The sequence below is a fragment of the Diabrotica virgifera genome, chromosome 7 (genome assembly GCF_917563875.1).
Source record: "Diabrotica virgifera virgifera chromosome 7, PGI_DIABVI_V3a".
Classification (NCBI taxonomy): domain Eukaryota; kingdom Metazoa; phylum Arthropoda; class Insecta; order Coleoptera; family Chrysomelidae; genus Diabrotica; species Diabrotica virgifera.
This window is the reverse complement of record NC_065449.1, coordinates 132,288,934-132,307,920: the sequence shown is the minus strand read 5'-3', so window position 1 is coordinate 132,307,920 and position 18,987 is coordinate 132,288,934.

Here is an 18,987-nt window from a genome sequence, read left to right as displayed (position 1 = left end):
GGGGAAACCGAAGGAGAGGGCATCGAGAGCATATTTAAGGCGAGCTAGGAGAATGAGAAAATCAGTCATGGTTCGTGTATTGAACTTACTATGGCTCAACAGCTGATGCCTCGCGTATTGAACGAGCTTCAGCTGGCCTGGCAAAGATGCGCCGTTTGTGAGGCGGAACTATGCCTAGGTAGACGCCACCGTAGTGACGTGGAGTCTTGCCACAATCGTTATCGCAGTAGGCGGTAGTAGCGAGGAACGAGTGACTGCATTGAAGTGAAATGCCGTCTCCAGGCTACGTTGTTTTAACGTAGCGAGATTATTATTGTATATATTGATTATCGTATTATTTCGATGTTGCTATTATGATCGGATAACTATAATAAAGTTTAATATTGTTTTTCCTTTGCAGAAGATGGAATTATATTTTATTTTATTTGTTTTAAACTGTATATAATTACCTTTAATATATTTGCTTTATTTTTAAATTGTGTTTTACTGAGTCTGTCGTCCTTAAAAGAACTACCCGTTACAAAATGGCGCCCGAGCAAAATAAAAGCTACGCAGTTTGTAACTACCCGTTACAAATTGGCACCCGAGCAATAATTAGAACCATACAAAGACACAGACTCAGTACCAGGTCCACGTCGTGGATAAATAAATAGAACCCGTTCAAAGATGATTAAGCTTCTTTGTTTTCAGATTCTTAAGGAACCGAAACCGAGAAGGAACCGAAAATAAACGTCGCCGATGCAACGAGCAGGAAGAGTTGCGACCGTTCGCTGTAGAAAAACCTTGGCATACTGTCCCAATGGAGTTGAGGGGATCACGCCCAAGATCTACAGAAGGAAGCACCTTCTAGCCAGTCATCCGAGACCAATTTACGAATCACCGAAAAATACGACATTGTTGATGGAACCGTCAAAGATGAAACCAGCAAGAAAAATGTGACCATCTGCTGTAGAAAAACCTTGATAAGCTGTCCCAATGGATTTGAGGGGACCACGAGCAAGATCTACAGAAGGAAACATCCTCTTGACAATCATCCCAGACCAGTTTGTGAAAGAAAATCGACAGAAAGTACATGCCTTAAGGGTAAACCGTCGCAGATGCAGCCAGCAGGAAGAATGTGACCATTTGCTGTAGAAAAGCCTTGGTACACTGTCCCAATGGATATGAGGGGACCACGATCAAGATCTACAGAGGGAAGCATCTTCTTCATGCCTTAAGGGTAAACCGTCGCAGATGCAGCCAGCAGGAAGAATGTGACCATTTCTGTAGAAAAGCCTTGGTACACTGTCCCAATGGATATGAGGGGACCACGACCAAGATCTACAGAGGGAAGCATCTTCTTGACAGCCATCCAGGACCAGTTTACGAAGTAAGGAAGAACCGACCAAGACCACACCGATGATGAGCCCAAGCCGTGTTGCACACACGGCACAAAAAAAAAATGTATGCTACATTTTTTTTTGTTTTCCAAAGAGAAGGGGGTGTAACGATGTGATGCCTCGGCGGGCGATGAGCTGCTGTTACCGGAGGGGACTGATGGAGTGTCCGTGTTTGCGCATTCCTTCTTCACGGCACCGCTGGGGGAAACCGAAGGAGAGGGCATCGAGAGCATATTTAAGGCGAGCTAGGAGAATGAGAAAATCAGTCATGGTTCGTGTATTGAACTTACTATGGCTCAACAGCTGATGCCTCGCGTATTGAACGAGCTTCAGCTGGCCTGGCAAAGATGCGCCGTTTGTGAGGCGGAACTATGCCTAGGTAGACGCCACCGTAGTGACGTGGAGTCTTGCCACAATCGTTATCGCAGTAGGCGGTAGTAGCGAGGAACGAGTGACTGCATTGAAGTGAAATGCCGTCTCCAGGCTACGTTGTTTTAACGTAGCGAGATTATTATTGTATATATTGATTATCGTATTATTTCGATGTTGCTATTATGATCGGATAACTATAATAAAGTTTAATATTGTTTTTCCTTTGCAGAAGATGGAATTATATTTTATTTTATTTGTTTTAAACTGTATATAATTACCTTTAATATATTTGCTTTATTTTTAAATTGTGTTTTACTGAGTCTGTCGTCCTTAAAAGAACTACCCGTTACAATATTGTTGTTACAAAATCTGATAAAGGTAATGTAACAGTAATTTTATATAAAGAACAATATTTAGAATTATCTTCAAATATACTAAATAATAGAGAGGCCTATTCTATTTTACCAAAGGACCCAACTTCTTCTATTCAACAGAAATGTAATAAATTAATAAAATCACTAGTAGATACAAACCAAATAGATCCTAATACAAAAAAGAAACTTATGTGTTATAGTGGTATTTCACCAAAATTTTATGCTCTCCCTAAAATACATAAACCTACACTATCAATACGTCCTATAGTAGCTTGTATTAATGCTCCTACACAGTTTTTGGCTTCTTTTTTAACTGATATATTGACTAAAGCTTATGACACTAATAATGATTACTACGTAAAAGATTCTTTTGAAGTTACTAACAAATTCAATAACTTTAAACTTCCACCTAATTATGTTATTGCAAGCTTAGATGTCGTGTCCCTTTTTAGTAATGTTTACTTAGATGCAGCTCTAAGAGCTATTAATAAAAAATGGTCTTCTATTCGTAACTTCTGTAACATTGAGAAAGACACCTTCTTAAATTTAATTAGCTTTTTATTTAATAACACATATTTTTCTTTTAATAATCAATATTATTCACAAAAATTTGGTACTCCTATGGGAGCGACAATTTCACCTATTATTGCATGTTATGTGATGGACGATTTGTTAGACGTAGTAATACCAGTACTACCTTTTGACCTTTGTTTTATTAAGAAATATGTTGATGACATAATACTTAGCCTACCTTCCAATGCCTTGGATGAAATCTTATTCATCTTCAACAGTTATGATCCTTACATTCAATTTACCTTAGAAAGAGAAGATGAAAATGGTACTCTACCCTTCTTAGATACTAAATTTATTCGTAATACTACTACAAACACCTTAATGATTGACTGGTACCAAAAACCAATAAGCTCAGGTAGGTATATGAATTATTGGTCATACCATAAATTTTCTCAAAAAGTTAATTTAATAAAACAAATGAAATCAAGGGTTTTAAAAATATCAGACAGCTCATTTCATAATACAAATCTAAAAATATTATTTAATATATTCACTGACAATTCCTATCCAAAAACCCTTATAAAGAAATTACTTTTTAACACATCTGACATCTCATACACAAATAATAATAGTATTAACAACCAAAATTTAAATAATCTTCCTAATGTTACAGAAAACCAGGAACCCATTAACTTTAAATATTTTTCACTCCCTTACATTAAAAACATCACACCAAAGCTATGCAGAATCTTTAATCAAATTAGTGGCATAAAAATAGCTAATAGTATCACATTATCTATAAACTCAATTTTTACTAGACTGAAAGATAAAACTCCTGCATTATCTTGTTCCAATGTAGTTTATAGTATACCTTGTCATAGTTGTAATATGAACTATATAGGTATCACCTCGAGAACTTTATCATCTCGAATAATATCACATAAAAGTGATTCTAGACTACATCCTGAACGTTGTGCTTTAGCAGAACACGTTTCCAAAGAGGGTCATACAATGGATTATCAATATACTAAAGTACTAGCTTCTGAGAACTCATATAACAAAAGACTCTTTTTGGAAATGGCTTTTATCTTTCAAGAAGAAAATTCAATAAACAAAAAATCAGATGTAAGACATCTCAGTGAAATTTATTCTTATTTACTCACCTTAGATAAAAATAACCAATTTAAATTTAATAATTCAAATTCTTCTTTCATTTAATATATAATTTATAGATTTTTTCAATATAAATCACATAATAAAAAAGACATCTACTTTTAAAAAAACTTTGCATTGATTAAAACTGTTTTATTCTCATTTCGGAATTTTCCTATTTCAAAATTTAAAAAACATTTATTAAATAATTATAATTGGTTCAGTGGTAGTGACGTTTCCGTATGAATTCAAACAAAATTTAATAAAAATCGATATAACATTTGTTAGACATTTTCAAAAATGCCATTTGACATACATCATTTTTTAAAATATTTTACCATTTTTCAATTTATACTCGATTTTTAGAACAATTTTTTATATATAGTTTTTAATTTTAATTTTTATATACGATTTGTACCAAGACAAAATTTCGTTTTATATGTCAGTGTTTAACAACTAGACTCAACATCCTCAAATAATGTAAGTACAAACATATAAGTAACTCTTTAGTAAGATTGTTTTGTGATGTGCAGTGTTTTTAGTGAAAGTATTGACTCTGCATTTCTCAAAACAATTTTTTGTTGTTTTTGTGTTTTTGGGGATCCTCGACACCTGGTTTAGTGAGAGGAAACTATGGTGTTCTGGATTTTTGGTAACACAAAGATAGCAATTATTATTGATTTCAGTTAGCCTATTTGTTAAATACTGTCTATTTATGATTGTAGTTTCCCTGATGATGAAAATAAACATTTTCGAAAGCTTGGAACTATTATAAAGAGTTTTCTTTGAGATTGCTGCTACCCCAATATTTCAGCCTTATTTTATATATATATATATATATATATATATATATATATAAATCAAACAGATGAAATAGAGAATGTGGAAAAATCCCCTTACGAACAATTCACACATCCACCATTTCGGGTTGGGAAAAATTTTTTGAATAGAATCAAAGATCCAAACACCAGTTCTTAGAAATGTGTTTCGCCCTCTTCAACCTCTCTGGGCTTATCAATAAAGATGAGAGGTTGAATATCTTTAGACACATTCCAATCAAAAAACAACATTCGAGACCTAGACATAGAAGGTGCGTAAATCTACGGCAAGTCCGACAATGACAGTCTCAAGTTTTAATTCCCTAATTACTTAAAGTAAGTAAAATATATGTTTAAAAACATGAGATGTAGATCCTTGAAACACACTCAGTGATCAAAAGATCCAAGGTTAATGGTTTGACGACCACTCGTACGAAATCAAACAGATGAAATAGAGAATGTGGAAAAATCCCCTTACGAACAATTCACACATCCACCATTTCGGGTTGGGAAAAATTTTTTGAATAGAATCAAAGATCCAAACACCAGTTCTTAGAAATGTGTTTCGCCCTCTTCAACCTCTCTGGGCTTATCAATAAAGATGAGAGGTTGAATATCTTTAGACACATTCCAATCAAAAAACAACATTCGAGACCTAGACATAGAAGGTGCGTAAATCTACGGCAAGTCCGACAATGACAGTCTCAAGTTTTAATTCCCTAATTACTTAAAGTAAGTAAAATATATGTTTAAAAACATGAGATGTAGATCCTTGAAACACACTCAGTGATCAAAAGATCCAAGGTTAATGGTTTGACGACCACTCGTACGAAATCAAACAAATGAAATAGAGAATGTGGAAAAATCCCCTTACGAACAATTCACACATCCACCATTTCGGGTTGGGAAAAATTTTTTGAATAGAATCAAAGATCCAAACACCAGTTCTTAGAAATGTGTTTCGCCCTCTTCAACCTCTCTGGGCTTATCAATAAAGATGAGAGGTTGAATATCTTTAGACACATTCCAATCAAAAAACAACATTCGAGACCTAGACATAGAAGGTGCGTAAATCTACGGCAAGTCCGACAATGACAGTCTCAAGTTTTAATTCCCTAATTACTTAAAGTAAGTAAAATATATGTTTAAAAACATGAGATGTAGATCCTTGAAACACACTCAGTGATCAAAAGATCCAAGGTTAATGGTTTGACGACCACTCGTACGAAATCAAACAGATGAAATAGAGAATGTGGAAAAATCCCCTTACGAACAATTCACACATCCACCATTTCGGGTTGGGAAAAATTTTTTGAATAGAATCAAAGATCCAAACACCAGTTCTTAGAAATGTGTTTCGCCCTCTTCAACCTCTCTGGGCTTATCAATAAAGATGAGAGGTTGAATATCTTTAGACACATTCCAATCAAAAAACAACATTCGAGACCTAGACATAGAAGGTGCGTAAATCTACGGCAAGTCCGACAATGACAGTCTCAAGTTTTAATTCCCTAATTACTTAAAGTAAGTAAAATATATGTTTAAAAACATGAGATGTAGATCCTTGAAACACACTCAGTGATCAAAAGATCCAAGGTTAATAGTTTGACGACCACTCGTACGAAATCAAACAGATCAAAAAGAGAATGTGGAAAAATCCCCTTACGAACAATTCACACATCCACCATTTCGGGTTGGGAAAAATTTTTTGAATAGAATCAAAGATCCAAACACCAGTTCTTAGAAATGTGTTTCGCCCTCTTCAACCTCTCTGGGCTTATCAATAAAGATGAGAGGTTGAATATCTTTAGACACATTCCAATCAAAAAACAACATTCGAGACCTAGACATAGAAGGTGCGTAAATCTACGGCAAGTCCGACAATGACAGTCTCAAGTTTTAATTCCCTAATTACTTAAAGTAAGTAAAATATATGTTTAAAAACATGAGATGTAGATCCTTGAAACACACTCAGTGATCAAAAGATCCAAGGTTAATGGTTTGACGACCACTCGTACGAAATCAAACAGATGAAATAGAGAATGTGGAAAAATCCCCTTACGAACAATTCACACATCCACCATTTCGGGTTGGGAAAAATTTTTTGAATAGAATCAAAGATCCAAACACCAGTTCTTAGAAATGTGTTTCGCCCTCTTCAACCTCTCTGGGCTTATCAATAAAGATGAGAGGTTGAATATCTTTAGACACATTCCAATCAAAAAACAACATTCGAGACCTAGACATAGAAGGTGCGTAAATCTACGGCAAGTCCGACAATGACAGTCTCAAGTTTTAATTCCCTAATTACTTAAAGTAAGTAAAATATATGTTTAAAAACATGAGATGTAGATCCTTGAAACACACTCAGTGATCAAAAGATCCAAGGTTAATGGTTTGACGACCACTCGTACGAAATCAAACAGATGAAATAGAGAATGTGGAAAAATCCCCTTACGAACAATTCACACATCCACCATTTCGGGTTGGGAAAAATTTTTTGAATAGAATCAAAGATCCAAACACCAGTTCTTAGAAATGTGTTTCGCCCTCTTCAACCTCTCTGGGCTTATCAATAAAGATGAGAGGTTGAATATCTTTAGACACATTCCAATCAAAAAACAACATTCGAGACCTAGACATAGAAGGTGCGTAAATCTACGGCAAGTCCGACAATGACAGTCTCAAGTTTTAATTCCCTAATTACTTAAAGTAAGTAAAATATATGTTTAAAAACATGAGATGTAGATCCTTGAAACACACATTTCTAAGAACTGGTGTTTGGATCTTTGATTCTATTCAAAAAATTTTTCCCAACCCGAAATGGTGGATGTGTGAATTGTTCGTAAGGGGATTTTTCCACATTCTCTATTTCATCTGTTTGATTTCGTACGAGTGGTCGTCAAACCATTAACCTTGGATCTTTTGATCACTGAGTGTGTTTCAAGGATCTACATCTCATGTTTTTAAACATATATTTTACTTACTTTAATTAATTAGGGAATCAAAACTTGAGACTGTCATTGTCGGACTTGCCGTAGATTTACGCACCTTCTATGTCTAGGTCTCGAATGTTGTTTTTTGATTGGAATGTGTCTAAAGATATTCAACCTCTCATCTTTATTGATAAGCCCAGAGAGGTTGAAGAGGGCGAAACACATTTCTAAGAACTGGTGTTTGGATCTTTGATTCTATTCAAAAAATTTTTCCCAACCCGAAATGGTGGATGTGTGAATTGTTCGTAAGGGGATTTTTCCACATTCTCTATTTCATCTGTTTGATTTCGTACGAGTGGTCGTCAAACCATTAACCTTGGATCTTTTGATCACTGAGTGTGTTTCAAGGATCTACATCTCATGTTTTTAAACATATATTTTACTTACTTTAAGTAATTAGGGAATTAAAACTTGAGACTGTCATTGTCGGACTTGCCGTAGATTTACGCACCTTCTATGTCTAGGTCTCGAATGTTGTTTTTTGATTGGAATGTGTCTAAAGATATTCAACCTCTCATCTTTATTGATAAGCCCAGAGAGGTTGAAGAGGGCGAAACACATTTCTAAGAACTGGTGTTTGGATCTTTGATTCTATTCAAAAAATTTTTCCCAACCCGAAATGGTGGATGTGTGAATTGTTCGTAAGGGGATTTTTCCACATTCTCTATTTCATCTGTTTGATTTCGTACGAGTGGTCGTCAAACCATTAACCTTGGATCTTTTGATCACTGAGTGTGTTTCAAGGATCTACATCTCATGTTTTTAAACATATATTTTACTTACTTTAAGTAATTAGGGAATTAAAACTTGAGACTGTCATTGTCGGACTTGCCGTAGATTTACGCACCTTCTATGTCTAGGTCTCGAATGTTGTTTTTTGATTGGAATGTGTCTAAAGATATTCAACCTCTCATCTTTATTGATAAGCCCAGAGAGGTTGAAGAGGGCGAAACACATTTCTAAGAACTGGTGTTTGGATCTTTGATTCTATTCAAAAAATTTTTCCCAACCCGAAATGGTGGATGTGTGAATTGTTCGTAAGGGGATTTTTCCACATTCTCTATTTCATCTGTTTGATTTCGTACGAGTGGTCGTCAAACCATTAACCTTGGATCTTTTGATCACTGAGTGTGTTTCAAGGATCTACATCTCATGTTTTTAAACATATATTTTACTTACTTTAAGTAATTAGGGAATTAAAACTTGAGACTGTCATTGTCGGACTTGCCGTAGATTTACGCACCTTCTATGTCTAGGTCTCGAATGTTGTTTTTTGATTGGAATGTGTCTAAAGATATTCAACCTCTCATCTTTATTGATAAGCCCAGAGAGGTTGAAGAGGGCGAAACACATTTCTAAGAACTGGTGTTTGGATCTTTGATTCTATTCAAAAAATTTTTCCCAACCCGAAATGGTGGATGTGTGAATTGTTCGTAAGGGGATTTTTCCACATTCTCTATTTCATCTGTTTGATTTCGTACGAGTGGTCGTCAAACCATTAACCTTGGATCTTTTGATCACTGAGTGTGTTTCAAGGATCTACATCTCATGTTTTTAAACATATATTTTACTTACTTTAAGTAATTAGGGAATTAAAACTTGAGACTGTCATTGTCGGACTTGCCGTAGATTTACGCACCTTCTATGTCTAGGTCTCGAATGTTGTTTTTTGATTGGAATGTGTCTAAAGATATTCAACCTCTCATCTTTATTGATAAGCCCAGAGAGGTTGAAGAGGGCGAAACACATTTCTAAGAACTGGTGTTTGGATCTTTGATTCTATTCAAAAAATTTTTCCCAACCCGAAATGGTGGATGTGTGAATTGTTCGTAAGGGGATTTTTCCACATTCTCTATTTCATCTGTTTGATTTCGTACGAGTGGTCGTCAAACCATTAACCTTGGATCTTTTGATCACTGAGTGTGTTTCAAGGATCTACATCTCATATATATATATATATATATATATATATACGTACAAAATTTATTTAGCCGAAGAGATGACGGTCGCGAAATAAATCCTTTTTCCTGATCTTAAAATATGTTTACATTTATTTTAAATTTAAATACCCCTACACAATTTATATATACATACACATAATATATAGCATAAGCGATGACGGTCGCGAATTCAATGCTTTTTCCCCTATCCAAAAAGTGCACAACGTCCATAAAGAAGTTTTCACTTCAAAAATGTCAAATGTCATTTTAGGAGTAAAAAAGAGATATATTTTCGGCGTCTAACAATTTGTTTGTTAAAAGTTCGTTAACTACGTATTATGAATTCCTGTTTCAATCATATTAACCACTTTAATTGATTTTTTTCTAAATTTCTTTACTCAAATTCACACTGGTTTTTGCGGAATTTATTTTGCGGTATTTAATGTGAACAAATATTTTTGGCGGCCAAATTTTTACAGACATGCTAAATGTACGCTAGAGAAATTATAGCCTAAATATGTGTCAATCTTATTAGGTCTCGTGGCAAACAATTGTTCGTTTGGTTCATATCTAACAATAAACATACTATACTTTATTATACTTATTTTTATGATACTTGGGTTTATTAGCCTAATACTAATCTGTTTTGTTTCAGAGTCAAGATTTTTTGAATCCTTAAGTTTATTCAAAGATTAAAAATAAACAGAAGACTGAAATATAATATAATTTTTGTATATTCATATATCTATTAGTTTATAATATCCTGTTTAATATTTTAATGTTTATGTAAGTTTATAATACATGTTTAAACATCCTATACTCTTTTATTTTATCTTTATTATGTGAATTAATAATGCGCAATGTACAACAACAACAAAAATAGTGAAATTATGTATGACACTGCGCGTCATAGCGAAAACAATGTCGATACCTTTTTTATCTCGAGATATCTTAAGAAACGTGTAAATTTTAAACATGACTGTTACTGTCACCGGTGAACGAAGTGAAGGAAATCAAAGTGAAAACAAGTAGTGTGCTATAGAAAAATAGAACGATGGTTCATTGCGGTTTGTTTCTATTAAATTTTATATAAAATTTATACAGAGTGAAATTCAAGATGATTCTTATAAACGAAGAAGCATTTGACATAATAGCCACATTCTTTGAATGCATGAGAAACGAAACTGTTGCGGCTAGAATATATCGCACACCTAGATCTACAGAGAGTTAAGTCAAAAATATGTGAAATTGAGTTAAGCTCACCATTTAATTCACTGTACGGATACCTATCGATCAATAAAAGAGATTTAAAAATATGTGCAAAATTCAACGCTAGATGGCACCTAGAGTCTCTTTTGTTGAACAAGCGAGCCAGATCTCCCCGCGCATAAACGGGAACAACGTTAGATGCAATCAGAATTAAAAGCGGAGTGCAAGTGTCCTCCGTAAAAAGTTTGGAGTTATTTTGAGTTGTACCTGTTTAGTTGAAATTTGCAGCAGTATTATTTTGAGTTGTCACCTTTTAAATGGTTAGTGCTAATTACCAGGACACCACAATTTGAGTTAAACCTGTATCGTTGGCAAGGTAAAATAAGTTTTTATTTTTATTTTTAGTTGTTACCCTACTCTTGAAACATTTTCGATATTGTAGTTGTGTCTCTTTTGCTGAGTCATATTTTATACTTCCTTTTTTCTGTAAAATCTTATCAAAATTAAACTTATTTCGTTATTGACGATTCGAGTTTGTAGGTCGTAGTACAGTTTAATGTTTATTTTACCATTAACAATATTGGTTCCTCTTTTACTGCCAGTTTTTTAAGTTGGATCCCTTTAGATGGTTTCTGACAAATTTATCTTAACAACATAGCTAAAAAGATTAAAAATTATTTTTGTGGGCTTTCTAAATTGATTTGTGGCACATAACTCTGTAAGTTAGTAAAATAAAGATTGTATATTTCAGGAAAACAATGAATCGCGGCCGATTGTTAGTAAGTATGCTAGAAGAAGAGTATAAATAAAATATCACTCCTATAACTTCTAGTCAACATGCACCCGTGGAAGATAACTTGAAGATGGCATCAAGTGATAAAGTTCCATCCATAGAAACTCATGCTGTTTTAATACCGGTTAATACATTTATCCCTAGCACGTCTAAACAACAGCCCCGGAATGTTATATTTCACCTATATGGAGCGATGAAAGTGATAATGACGACTAAGATAAAGATCCAAATTTTCAATTATTAAACACAACCCACCTAAGTTCGTACCTTCATCATCATCGGTAACTTGATTCAGCAGCAGCAGCTCCAGTGCATCAGATACCGAAGATGATAGTGACAAAGTAGGCCCAGAAGGTGTTATGGTTCCTGAAACTGGTACTGAGATTGAGATTGATAAACTACCCTGTCAAAATCTAAAAAACTAATTCTAGCAAGAATGGTTGGACCACCCTGTGGAGACAAATGTCGCCTAAAATGCAAAGATAAAGTGGTCAAGATGTCAAGACAACTAACAGAACTTTGATGAATATTGGGCACTCGGTGATCTTGAATAGCAAAGAGAATTCTTAGTACGCCACTCGCAACAAATAAAGTCTAAATATCGGTACTTAAGTACACACAATTTTAGAGCTCTCAACAATCCCTTTTACTTTGAGATTAATGGATCCAAAATACAAATATGCAAGACATTTTTCAAATCCACTCTTGATTTGAGCAATAAAGCGATAAAAACAGCACCTTCGAAGAAAACAGAATTAGGTATTATTTAAGCCGATTTAAGAAGAAAACAATAATCATCATCCAACCAAAAAGTCATTTCGTTCTAAATGAATAATGCCTCTTCAAAAGAGAGGCAACTACAAACTTAATTCACCAACACAGGCTCAACTCAAGTTAGTATAACAAATATAAATATATTAATAAGCAAAGGGGAAATAATTCAAAAATACCGATTTTAAGCCGTAAAACGTGTATTAAACAATAAAGTACTTCAAGATAACATTCTGGTGTATAAATAAAGCAAACCATAAAAACAAAACACTCCCGCAGTCCACATGGACACAGAAAACAGTTTTTCGTGTTTTCTGAAAAAAGTGCTTTTTTGACTTAACTCCCTTTAGATCTAGGTGTGCGATATGCAGCGCAATATCCCCAAATACGTCACCCCAGTAGTAGAGTTTTTCGTCGGCTCATTCACCGTTTAAGAACGACAGGAAATGTCAATATTCCTGTTTATAGTGGAAAATGCAGTGGCGGATCCAGGGGGGGCGATGGCGGCGATCGGCCCCCCTCTCAACCCAAGTGATTGTTTTTTTATTATAATATAAAGATTACAAAACATTCATTTATTTTTTCAAATGGATAATTATACACGTTTTAAAATTACAATATTATATGAATTACGAATTACATATAAATATATTTTATTAGTATGGGACTTGGCTAAAACGGGCCAGTGACGCCAGTGTATTTGGAAATGAGTAATTTATAATCCTTATAAATTAAGAATTAAAAATGATCACACTAAGCATATTAAAAAAATATGTAATCCTATATAATGTGAACGCATACTTGCATCTCCACGTATAATAATTATAAAATCGTTTGCAGATAACAGCTTCGCCGAAAATCTCTCGAAAATTGCGCGCCTAGCAAAAACTATATTAATTCGCCGAAAATATAAATATGTTCACACGCCGCGCCGATAGGTCGATAGCTGACCACGAAAAAATAACACCCTTATTAATTATTAGTAATTAAACATCTCTAATACTGATTCGTACAGATCTTAGTTTGTAAATTGTTAGCTTGATTAATAGTATTTTGAGTTTATTCTTCTTTTTTAATATTAATATAGTTTGTAATTTACGAAGAGTTATAAGATGTCAAATAAACGAAAGGGATCAAAAGCTTCTACCGAGAACATAAAAAGTAAAAAAATTCAAATGTCGCAATATAAGTGATTATTTTTTTTAAATCAACGTAATTTGGGTGATAATATTAATAGTAATCATGATAATAAATATGTACAACGTACATCTTATCAGATAGATCATACTATGAGACCTACTGATCTTGGATCAAATTTAAGTTCTGAGAGCATTCATAACAAGGCATGCGATTTTTCAGTGTGTCCGATACAAATCAACGATGCGATGATGCAGTAAATACCAATTCTACATTCGAGAGTTTTATGGAAAAAGGTATGTCTTATATACATGATTATTTCATTCATAGGAGATTCTGACCAATAGAAAGCTACAGAAATCTGAATTAAATCGATAATTTTTGATAATTGCCCGTCGTTAAGTATATTACGTCAGATGCCCTTCGTTGCTACGAAAAAATACATTCAGTGACATTAATGACAATTAATGTTTTAAAAATTATAAAAGTGATGACTTTCAATCGTCAAATATTTATAAAAACTTTGTGTTTAATTGTACTAATTTGTACTTACATAAATAAATTACAATAAAATTTTGGTTTTGAACAGTTTTATTCATGAAATAATCGCAACAAATTGCACTCGAACTCTAAAATTAATATATAATTTTGCCTCGTGACACTTTGACATAATTTCACTCGCCTTTGGCTCGTGAAATTAAAACTGTCAAAGTGTCACTCGGGAAAAATTCAATAATTTTAGAGTTCTTGTGCAATTACTACTGAAAGTATGTCTTATATATTATATAAGTTTATTTTATATCACGTTTGATAGAAGTGGGTGTTTCTCCACGAGTACGAGAGATAGTCATTTATGTCGCGGGATGCAATCATCCACATATAAAATTATGGTAATAAATTAAATTTTAAACTTCATATGGGAAAGTACATCATGTGACACCTCATTTAAAAGCTTTTGAGATACTGATTACAAAAATGTATAGGCAATACTTGTGCAAAATGTCGGTCCAATGCTTTTAAAATGCATTCATTTTTTTATAATCCTGAGAAAACTATTAAGTATTTTTGAAAAATTTAAAGGCAAAATGCAAGATTACATTATTACCGAGGGTCGAAAGTCCCTGAAAACTTCTATAATGTTTATTTTAATAAGTTACAGGGGTAAAAAAAAAGAGAAAATTGAGTATGATTTTTAACACGTTGACGGACAGTGCGTCAAATGTATAAGCAAGTGTTGTGACACTATATGTATTTTGCAAAGTAGAATAGGGGAAAATGCGTCTATAGACGTTGTGTCACATTACATCAATGGAAATTAGACGTCTATAGACGTTCTGTCCGTTAGCGTGTTAATTTCAAATAATATATATCATTCAAAAGAAACTTTTTGTTTATTCTAATGGACTTTCGGCCCTCGGTAATAATGTAATATTTTATTCTGCGTTTAAATTTTTTAAAGATTCTCGTATTAGTTTTCTCAGGATTCGAAAAAAAAAATGAATGCGTTTAAAAAGCATTTGACCAAAATTTTGCGCATGTACGTATTATACATTTTTGTATTTCAAACGATTTTAAATGAGGTGTCACATGATGTACTTTTCCATTACGAAATAAAATTAAAACTATTTCGACATAAATTTTTTTGCCTTGAAAAAAGTAAAGTACATATTTTGATTTTTTGAAAATTACATTCGGTTAATTCATTATTACATTTCCGAAACTACTGTAAGTTGTTAACTTATAAAGTCTCATTTTGTAGGTTTTTTAAATTTTAATGATAATTCACTACATATATTTATTTTTATTTCATCAACTTTATATATACGGTGTCCCAACCCAAAAGTAGCGGAACCGTTGAATATTTCGCGAAATGAACATCGAATCGAAAAAATGAAAAATATGTGTTCAATAATTTTTAAAATTCTATCAAATGATACCAAACACGACCCCCTACGTGGGATGGGGGTAACTTTAAAATATTTAATGGAGACCCCCAGCTTTAATTGCAGATTTGGATTCCTTACGTAAAAGTAAGCAACTTTTATTCGAGACATTTTTTCGAATTCTGGATAGATGGCGGTATAATCGGAAATACGATTAATCGTGATACCATGGGTAATTTATAGAAATTGTTTAATACCTATAGAAACACATTCTCAAATGAAAAATCAAAAAACACAAGTTGAATATTTTTCAAAATCCTATCGAATCGAATGCCACCAAACACGACACGGTGTCATTCGATAGGTTTTTGAAAAATATTAAACACGTGTGTTTCAGTTTTTAATTTGGAAGTGTATTTCTCGAGACAGACTATTTCTATATTATTCTATTTCTATAGAATAGAAAAAATGTCTCGAATAAAAGTTGCATACTTTTACGTAAGGAATCCAAATCTGCAATAAAAACTGCGTTTCGATTTACGATTTTAAATTGAGCCCCACCCCACCTCTGGGAGTCGGAGTAGGGGGTCGTATTTGGTGTCATTCGATAGATTTTTAAAAATTACTGAACAGGTATTTTTCAATTCTTCGATCCGATTTTCATTTTAGCCAATCGGCCCCCCCTCTTAACGATGCTGGATCCGCCGCTGGGCAAATGCCATAAATGTTTTAACATAATATGTGCAATTTAATCCCCTTAAGTCTTAGAGTTATAGCTAGAGACTTGGGAATATGCCCCAGGCAACCAAGTGACGTCATATAACGTTGAGGAAACGTCAGCTTTGGTTGAATATATACACGTGTTTGGAAATTACGTCATATAGACGTCTTTTGTAGGTGATTTTAAATACGTAAGATTAATTACGTTAAAATACGTTTAATAAACGTTTTAATTTCATACAGTTAAGTCTGACGTCACAAAATTGCGAGGAGCTTGTTTGTATTACTCCAAATAATTTCGTTAAATAATGTTCATAAGAAATTTCTCATTTATTGTTTACGTGGTTTGTGTCTTGTGTGATAAAATAAGACTTTTCATTTAGATATTTAAGTTGAAGAAACGTGTTAATTAAGATATTTGTATTCGTTTTTGCTCAGTGAGTTAATTTAATGCAGTATTCTTCTTGACAATTGTTTGAGGTTATGTTTATTTTCTGTTAATGAACTAGTTATGTGTTATCGAGTTTAATTAAATTAATGTTTAGTCTTCTAAGATTGCTTCAGCAGTCTACAAGATTTAGCTATGAGATGGCAAAGAAAAATTGACGCTCATACTACTGTATACAGGTATTCCAAAATGAGTTGTTCATGATTCTTTTTGATTTAATGGACAGCGTTAAATTAAGACATTAAGGGCCGGTACTTTATGTCCCGGTTAAACCTCGGTTAGCTAACCGGGGTTTAATCGGGACAGAAAAGTACCTGATAGGGCCTCTTGCGTTGTAATAAAAGCAATTGTAATTATTATTATAATTATTTATGAACATAATAATAAGTATAATTGCGTGTATGTCTATTTTATGCATATATTTCTGTCCCGATTAAACCCCGGTTAACTAACCGGCTGTTAACGGAGACATAAAGTACCGGCCCTAAGAATGATGGATAATTTGTTAATAAATTATTTATTAGTTTATATGCTGTTTCAGTTTTGACACAGTAAGTAGGCTTATATAAATAGTGAAAATTCTATAATGCGAGGGCTGGTACAATCATGGAGAATCAATGTTAGATTGCTTCTAATGCACAAGCGATCTTAACCAAATGGTAGTATATCTTCGACACATGGGACGTAGAACTATAGGTTTCATGTTACCTATTTTTTATACTACCTATTTTGAAACATCTGAAAGAGGTCACTTTTTGAAAGTATTAAAGACGTGATTTTACCGACGTATAAAAGTCGTCACGTTTTTGACGTTTTAAAATCGTCACAATTATGACGTCAAATCGATGAGACAAATACACGGGATTTTCAACGTTAATACTACGTGATAGATACACGTCAATTGGTTATAAAAACGTCGTTTGGTTGCCTGGGGCAGAACCACCGCCCAGGCAACCAAGTGACGTCAACAACGTCGAGGAAACGTCAGTATTTGGTGGAATATATACACGTGGTTGAACATTACGTCATATCGACGTCTTTTGTAGGTGATTTTAAATACGTAAGATTAATGACGTTAAAATACGTTTAAAAGACGTTTTCATTTCAACCAGCCTAAAGGCCGCGTCTCACCATCAAATAATTTGATCAAACAGTTTGAGCTAACTTGACGTACTTGAGGAAGTACGTCAAAGTGACGTCACAATTGCAGTTTTTTTGAAACTCTAAAAATCTGTGCTCTCACTATCAGTCTAGTTTGATCAAATTTTTTGTATTGAGTTGTCTAACTTGTTTGTACTTTATTTAAAATTAAAATTTTTCATTATTATCCACAATGAACACTCAGGATGTGACGTCACTAACTGTCACTTTCAGTTTGCTCAAACCAGTTTGATCAAATTATTTGATGGTGGGACGCGGTCTTAAGTCTGACGTCACGAAATTGGGAGGAGCTTGGAGCTTAAAAGTAAAAGTTACAAAACTAAGGTTATGTTTATATTCTTGTTCTCATGATCATTTTTCAGGAGCGCCTAAAAGGAGGACTTCGCAGATCGTGCCGTGACGTCACTCTGCCGTGACGTCACACGTAACAGATGAGGAGTGACGTCAAACGTCACCAATTATGTCAAAGTCAAATGTTGCAATGTTGGTGATTTAATTAAACTGATTTTTGTGTTTATTTTTATTGCAACTTCTAATAAATTATAAAATATCGATTCACATAATAATAATCAAGATGATTTTATTTTCATTGTGGAAGAAGGAAATGTAAGTATGTAAATCAGAATTAATAAAAATAATTATATAAAATCATGAAGTACACACAATAATCAGAAAACAATATTCTTTTAAAAAGAAAACGTTCAAAAATATGGATTGGTGAAGAAGTAAAAACAAAATAATGCTAAGTTTACTGAAGAGTTTGAACAAGAGGTTAATCAGTTTTAAATAAATATATATAAATATATCTATTATATTACCTACATAGTTGAAAACTTTTTATATGTAAGTAAACAAGACCCCCCAATACATCAATCAATAACAAGACACAGAAAAGTTAAATAAACACATGATAGGATCATAGCTAATGCCCACATAACAATTTCATGTTCTTAGTAGATTCATAGAACATACTTTTCAGAAAAAGTATATACTTAGAATATGCGTAATTACCATTGCGAATGTGCAGAGCATATACTGAGTATATACTACATTACAGTACTTAAACGTTCTATGTATATACTTAGAATGTACTACCGCACTTCTTTTCAGTATATACCAAGAACATACTTTTTAGAAGATTCTAAGGAGGTGCTATAAACCTTCTATTTATATACTTAGAATGTACTATCGCACATATTTTAGTATATGGGAAGAATATTCCAAGGAAGTGCTATATACCTTCTAGTTATATACTTAGAATGTACTATCGCACATATTTTTAGTATATGGGAAGAATATTCCAAGGATGTGCTGTATTTCT